Consider the following 7,114-nt stretch of genomic DNA (forward strand, 5'->3'; position numbering starts at 1 on the left):
TTTTAATGAAAATAATGCATCACCAATTGTAATTATTGTCACTTGTGGTAATACTATATTCGCTCTTCCGAAGCCTTCAATCTTGGTGATTTAGACGAAAATAATGCATCACTAATTTGTAATTAGTGTCCCTTGTTGTATTATTATATTCGCTCTTTCGGAGCCTTCAATCATTTTTTCATTACCTGTTATTATATTAACATTTTCTTGCATTGTCTGCAAGAAATATATCATCATTATTTCTTTTGCGAATATCCATGTTTCTTTTCAATAAATAAATAAAACATAAGAAACATTCGACTTAAAGAAATAAATTCATATTTTATTAATTTGGGAAGATTGTGACGACATCATTTCTCATGAAACGAATATGACATAAAAATTGTGATGATATCATTTCTCATGAAACGAATATGTCAGAAAAACATAATACATTTATTCTGATCAATCACCATCCATATCACCACTTGTCCCTTCGGGGTAGACAAGAAAATCAACAACATCCAAATGTGTCATTTCTGGTTGATCTTGATGGATATCACTTTGAATAAAATTTGTTTCGATATTTTTCTTTATATTTTAGAGAATCTTGATAAAGATCAACAAAATGCTTTGGTAAGCGGCATGTACAAGACTAATGATCGGTCATTCCACATTAGTGATAAACATTTTCAACGTTTTTTTTTTGCCTTGACCACTTTTATCATTAGGATGTGGATTTTTGCTATTTTCCAACTTCTGGTGGTTACTTGTAATATTGTTATTTTTATGATGATTATGATAACCTCCATGAACTCGGTTAGACCCATGACTATTATGATTATATGATGTTGCATTCACTTCAGGGAATTCACTAGAACCGGTCACGATTAATTGGTGATTTTTCATCAATAACTCATTGTCTTGTTTAGACACAAGTAGACATGAGATTAATTCATATTTATTTTAAACATTTCTCATGATATTGCTACTACAGGAGCATGTTAGTACTATGAAAACTAGAGAAAGTTTTCTCTAGCATTGTTTTCCATAATGAAAATAGAAATCAAAATAAAGACTTGTATGTTAAGGAATTGTTAGTTAAGAAATTCCATAAAATAAGTTGTAAGCATTGTACATGTAAAATTATAAAAAATACATACCTGAAAATTACAAGAACAATAAGGAGTTAGAGCTCTATGGTAGAGTCGTGCTGATAACGTGTTATAAAATATGATCAAATAACAAGATCAATTATAAAGTAAAGAAAGACATGAGAGTAGAGAGAACTTTTATTCCAATACTTGTGATGAAATCCTCAAGTTTCTAATACATATGGCTCACTATTTATACTATCCAAATAAGAAGAAAGATGAGCTATAATATGAATGCACATTATGATGGTGTATTATTACATTCATAAAACACATTGAAATGGTTGTTACTAATGCTAAATAATGATGGAGAGTTATGGGAGAAATGGAGAATCCAATGGTCATTCACAAACTAATATTTCATAACATCTATTCCAATTTTTGAAGTTCAAAAAAGATGTATGCAGCGGGGCCAGATCATGAAGTGTTCAGAATAGCATCCCTAGACATCATTGAAGGGATGGGTCCCAAACATCATAATTCTGATGTATTTATATGCATATGTGTTGTTCATAGCATAATATCATTGAAGCCATGTATAAACAAGGAGTGGTATGTGTAATTTAAGTAACTTTATGTAATTTAATTTTATTTATTTTTGGTGTCATTGATGTTAATGATATCGGTATTCTATTAACAGGATGAGTGCTTCTGTAATGGCAATTTTGATTTGGGAATAACTTTCTTGACCGAGGCAGTAGTTGAGCATCATCTCGAGACAATTTATTTACTTTGGAAATATTTACATTTAAAGAGGGCCTCCTCAATGTGATCAATGTATGTATAGTATATTTACACATTAGATTTTGTATATAGTAAACTAATACATTTTTATACTTTGTGGTTCATAATATTTAGTGTTGTGTTGTATAATATTTATTTTCATGTTGAAAAGACTACATTGAATTGATAGTTTTTTTAATTTGTAGGTTTACAACTACTTGATGAGTGCCTTGGTAGGAAATTTAATGATTATGGGGAGTACACAGGTGTTTTTGAAAGTGTTAGAGATTTCTTGATGAATGTAGATGTTGTTCATAAACATACAATGAATAACATCAGATTCTAATGTGAAGAGGAAGGTAATTCTCTTGAAGGGGCATTTGCAGATGGACTAGAAGAGGATGAGGATCCACAAAGGTATTGCAAGGTTTGTCATTGGTATGTGGGGTATGGTAAAATTTATAGGTTTTTAAAAACATGTAGTTCACAATGGACATTAATAGTGTGTAAGTGTTGTCGATACTCTTTATATTGTACATATATTTCTAAATATATAGTTTTTTGTAAGACGAAAAGAAAAATGCTTGTAATTATTAAATCTTAATGAGTTTCAATAGTTGTATTTATATTATATTACTTTAATTAACGTATAAAATTTTTATTTTGGTTTAGGTTGTTATTTTTTCTTAAGTAGTATAATAATGTTTGTACGTTTGTTAGGAAATATAATTACATATACAATCTACCCTAACATGTAACAATTGATAAAATGTGAAATGCATCAGGATGATTTTTTGGTTTAACAAGGAGGGTCAATTTGGTTAATAAAGCACAACATATATATACTTTCGTTCAAATATTGAATAATATCAACCCAAAGCTTTGACCTAGTATCCATCCACCACATCGAAATCAAGGGTTGTCGAAGGTTCCCTCATACACTCTTTATTTGAAACTGTGGTGTACAATTCTCAATTTCAATTAACACATTCTACCAGTATTTTATGCCATTATCAAATCATCAAAGTTATTCATCCATACAAACGACAAACCTTTGAAGATTGTTTCGTCAATCGGTCATTATTTTTGTGAAAAGATTTGTAGTAAATGTACCTTTGCCATTTTTATATTGTACACATATACTTACTTCAAATCCCATCTATGATTTTGAAGCCGTATTAATGAACATAATATTGTGTTATTTTAATGTATATTTTACAGATTTAACATATGAACAATGCCAATTGAACGTGAATGTATAAAAGAAAAGATAATCGTGGTTGTGCATCGTCTATTTTCATACAAGGAGAGTCAAAATTCATAGAATTTTCTACCCGTCAACAAAGGTTCATGGACAAAAATAGAATCAAATGTCCATACATTAAATGCCATAACATACCATATAGAGACCCTAATATTGTGAAGCATCATTTGTGCAAGCCAAGATTTGTTAAGGAATATTGGTTTTTAGATAAACATGGCAAAACATCCATTGATAACGACAATACGTCTTTAGGGTGGATGATTCAAACACAAATTTGAATGAAGGTGAATGTACATATAGAGAAATGGTCATAGATGCAATGACTCCTTATTTTATTACATAATCCTGAGGAGGAGCCAAATGCACTAGACAAAAAAAATTCTTTGATATGCTAGAGGTAGCCAATAAAGAGTTGTGGTCTGGATGTAAAAAAAATCATACAAATGTCCTCCATAGCTAGAATATTGAATATAAAATCAGAGTATTGCAAGCCTAAAAAAAATTTATGAAGTTATCTGCTAATTAACAAATGATGTGTTACATGATGAGAATAATATGGTAGGTAGTTTATAAGAGAGCAAAAAGCAAATACATGCACTAGGTTTGATTGTGGAGATGATTGACTGCTGCAGGCCTGGATGTCTGATATATTAGAGGGGAGACAAAGAGATTTATTGGTGCAAATTCTACAATGCAAATAGGTACAAACAATTAAAAATTTGGCCAGATGTTCTCGCATACCCTTTAAGAGAATGCATTAATTTTCTTTGACTCCAAGGTTGAAGAGAATCTATGCTTCTTCACAGAACCCAATTACTTCCATGGGATGGAACTCCGAGGATCATGGACATGATGCTGGAGTAATGTATCATCTATCCGATTCAGAAGCTTGGAATCACTTTGATAGAATTCATCCTTCATTTACAGCAAAAATACATACTGTTACATTATGCCTAAGTACAAATGGGTTTGCACCACATGGAGCATTTGGAAAAAAAATATTCACTTTGGCCTATTATTATAACACCTTATAATTTGCCACCTTTTATGTGGATGAAATAGTCTTACATGTTTTTGACTGCACTTGTTCTAGGACCGCCAAACCCTAAGCATAAAGTTGATGTATTTTTGCAACCAGTTGTTGCAGAATTGGAATAGTTATGGGAAGAAGGCGTATTAACATATGATATATCTTTAAAATAAAATTTTCATTTACAAGAAGCTTTAATGTGGACCATAAACAATTTTCCATCATATGCAATGTTGTCAAGATGGTCTACAGTAGGAAAGCTAGCTTGTCCACATTGTAGGAAACAGACACAAGCATTCAGACTAAAGAATGGTAATAAGGTGTCATGTTTTGAATGCCATAAAAGATTTGTATAGGTAAATCACCCATATAGAAAGGATAAAAATAAGTTCAAGAGAAATCGTGAAGTGACAGAAAGTCCTCCTCTAAGTAAAAATGGTGAACAAACTTAAGGGAAATTGAACAATTAGGTTTAGTAAAAATGACTCAACTAAATGTTGATGGTGTAAACAAATCATGTGGCGATCATGGATGGAAACAGAAAAGCATATTTTGGCATTTACCATATTGGAAAACAAACCTCATTACACATAATTATGATGTTATGCATATTGTGAAAAATGTATTTGTAAACTTTTTTTAACTATAATGGATGTCAAAGAAAAGATGCAGATTGAAACTCTATTGTATGAAGAGAAAAGGAGTCGAAGATGATCAAAGAGCATACTTGGCTCTAGACAATAATAAAAAAAGATACATATGCAAATGGGTGGAGAAATTACATTTCCTTGATGGTTATGTTTTTAATTTGGGGAGGTGTATTGATTTAACTGGGTGTAGACTGTTCAGAATGAAAAGCCATATTGTCATGTTTTTGTGTAAAGATTGATGCCTATTGCATTTCGTGAGATGTTGCCAAAACATGTGTGGGGAGTATTAACATAGTTCAGTCTTTTCTTCAAAACATTAACAGTGACATCAATCACAACAAAATACATGGAAAGGATTGGCATCGAGATCCCAATAATTCTATGTAAATTAGATACCATATTTTTCCCTGGTATTTTTAACTCCATGGAATATTTACCAGTATATTTTCCATACAAAGTGAAGATAGTCGGTCCCATCTAATATCGGTGGATGTATCCATTTTAAAGGTTTGTATGTTACATCAAAATGTATGTTGCTATTTTTGTAAGCTAATTTAAATCTTCTTTACTATAGATATCTAAATCAATTGAAAAATGATGTGAAAAATAAATCTCGAGTGGAAGGGTCTATTGTTAATGTGTACTTGCTTCATGAAACATCAATATTTTGCTCTCATTATTTCGAGACTGGTGTCCCCACATGCAGGAGGAGATGAGAAACCTAATGATCACAATGAAATTTTAGATATATTTTCATATCCTGGTCATTGTTATGGAAGATTCAGGAACATAATGTTGCTCGATGAGGAATTGAATGCTGCCCAAACTTACATACTCCTTAAAGAAGATAAGATCAAACATTACATCAGGTAATTAACATATACTTCATTGTTAATTATACTAATAATTTGTTGTGTAATTTCTCTAAATAACCTTTACATGCATGATTTTGCTTATTACATCATAGTAACTTTCAAAATGTTTTTAAAATGGTAATACAAAATATTTGAAGAAGATTTGAATGAACTTATTAAGGATATGGATGAACAATAGCTTGTAGTTGAAGTTGAGAAGAACTTTGCAGTATGGTTTCAAAAGTATGTGGGTGTTAATTTTATATTTTTTAATTTTATTATTTTTATTACTTTTATAATTAATTCTAATTAAGTGCTTTACCTTTTGTCATATAGGCACGTAAGATCAGATAAAGAACAAGTATATTTTGACCTTTCCAAAATGACATTTAGGAGAGTGAAATTATATAGTGTATACTATGTTAATAGTTACAAGTTTCACACAGAAGCTCATGGTTTGAAAAAATCAGAATCAATAGCGTATTTTGTATTAGTAACCAAGGAGGTGATTATTAAGGTAAGGTAGAGGAATTTTAGAAGTCGAGAACCCTGGTTACCCAATTAAAACCAAAGTTTTGTTTAAATGTCATTGGTATGATCCAACGCCTAACTTAGGAGTTAAGGTCCACAAACAATACAACTTTGTCGAGATAAACATCCAAAGAAAATACAACAAGTTCTAGCCGTTTGATTTAGCCACGTAAGCTACTCAGGTGTGTTACATTCCTTACCCAATTTTGAAAATAAACAACTTGGACTGGTGGACTATATTTAAAGTTAAACCTCGTGGTTAGACTGAGGTGTGTGAAAATCATCCTCTGAAAGACAATACTTTCCAAGAATATGAAGTTGAATCAAATGAAATCATTTTACCAACTACAATCAATACATATAGTTATGATGGTCATGTCATGTCAAGCAGCGGTTCAGATAATTAAAATAAGAATGATGAAGAAGGTGAAATTCATGAGGACGACAATGATGGTATTGTTGACAGCGAGGGTAGTTATGAGTATAGTACATTGAGTAATGAAAAACAAGAGGAGGAAGAAGAAGATATTGACTAGATGTTTTTTTCTTTATAGAAGGATGGTTACATTGTCTAATTTTTAGTTTTTGTATGTGAATTGGTATATGTGATTTTATGTATTAGTGCCCTTCATGAGAATTAAATAAATTTAAATTTTATCATTCTTTGGTACAAAGCATTTACTACAAAGGGACATATGTTTTTGAGATATTTATATGTTCAATATTTTCATTAAATATCCAATTATGTAATCGTTTATGTTATAATCTAGTGTGTTTACATTGAAATGGTAAAAACTTATTCAAGATAACATAAACATAATAACAAATGTTTATTCTTTCATGTACTATTAAAGATATATAAAATGCAATAAAACAAAGAAAATATATTGTAGTTTGTGCATCCAAGGAAACTATCCAATATTCTTTAG

Source organism: Lactuca saligna, chromosome 4 (assembly GCF_052625555.1).
Source record: "Lactuca saligna cultivar CGN05327 chromosome 4, ASM5262555v1, whole genome shotgun sequence".
Lineage (NCBI taxonomy): Eukaryota > Viridiplantae > Streptophyta > Magnoliopsida > Asterales > Asteraceae > Lactuca > Lactuca saligna.